A 1,242-nucleotide genomic window follows, 5' to 3' on the forward strand; every position below is an offset into this window, starting at 1 on the left:
GCAAAGATGACCCAAGATACAACAAGGAAACGCTGTACACAAATTACATCTGTGTACCTGCCAAGGTGAGCAGGCAGGTGAGTTCAGGGGAGAGTGTGTTTGAGTGTACCATGAAGTTACTCAGTATAAAATAGAAGGGCTTATGGTGGGCTGTGTGGGCGAAGAAGGATCCCAGATGGCCCAGGTCCAGTTCGAGAACCAGCATGCCCCAAAACCCCAAAGGGTCCGCCATCACCTGAGAGGCCTGAGTGGTCTCCACCACTGTCCCCTGAGGTACCCACGGCTCCACTGAGCCAATTCCAGTGGAAATCTCAAGATACTTCGGAGGCAAGAAGTTGAGAATCCCAATGATTAACTCTACAGGGTGGACACCGCATGAACCCAAGGACCCCATATAACTGGACACAACCACCACAACCGGCTGACCTCTCTTTTAAAAGATGAGTTTGGGGCAAATGACCACTGGTGACTGCCCTCTGTGCAGTGTGTGCAAGTGTGTATTGTATAATGACTAGGGCTGTCAGATTTGTCGCGTTAAAAACTCATTAATCTGACACGTGCTTGACGCCGACAATTTTTTTGACGCATTAATCGCGGATTTTCCATAGACTGTATATAATAGGGGGACCTCATAGCTCGATAGGTCCATTATTTTTACAGTCAATGGGATTTTCTCATACGTGCCTTTCCGTACCGCGCGCGGGCGTCCCGCCCTCAAACTCACCGGCGGGTCTCCAACCTCCGAGCTGCGAGCTAAAACCGGCCGGCGCTAGGACCTGTAGAGCTCCTGCACCCTAACCCGGCTCCGGTTCGCGTCCAGTACCACGTCTGGTGGTACCGGCTCGCGTCCGGCGCCGCGTCCCGAGAGCTGCGGACCCCCGACGTTCCGAACAGCAAGCGCACCGGGGGACGTTTTAAATGTTCTGGAGGTTTAAGCGTGATCCAACCCCAGCATAGCGGTCTGTCTGCCGGCATATTCATGGCGTGAGCTTGGACACGTCGTTGCATCGAGCTGCAGCCAGAGAACGCGGCGGCAGTAACAGACTGTCAAACTATCCACAGTGTATCCCGCTTTTCTCAGTCTTTAATGTTTTAAAAAACAAAAGTTTATTGGAAATGATAAATCTGTTTCATTTCTCACTGTAGTTCAGCAGAGGAGGAAAAGATTTGGTCCTGACAAAAAATGAACATGAAAGTGTTATGGAAATTTCATTTTGGATGTTTATTTTATTTTACTGAACG

The sequence above is a fragment of the Oryzias melastigma genome, linkage group LG7, assembly GCF_002922805.2.
Source record: "Oryzias melastigma strain HK-1 linkage group LG7, ASM292280v2, whole genome shotgun sequence".
Lineage (NCBI taxonomy): Eukaryota > Metazoa > Chordata > Actinopteri > Beloniformes > Adrianichthyidae > Oryzias > Oryzias melastigma.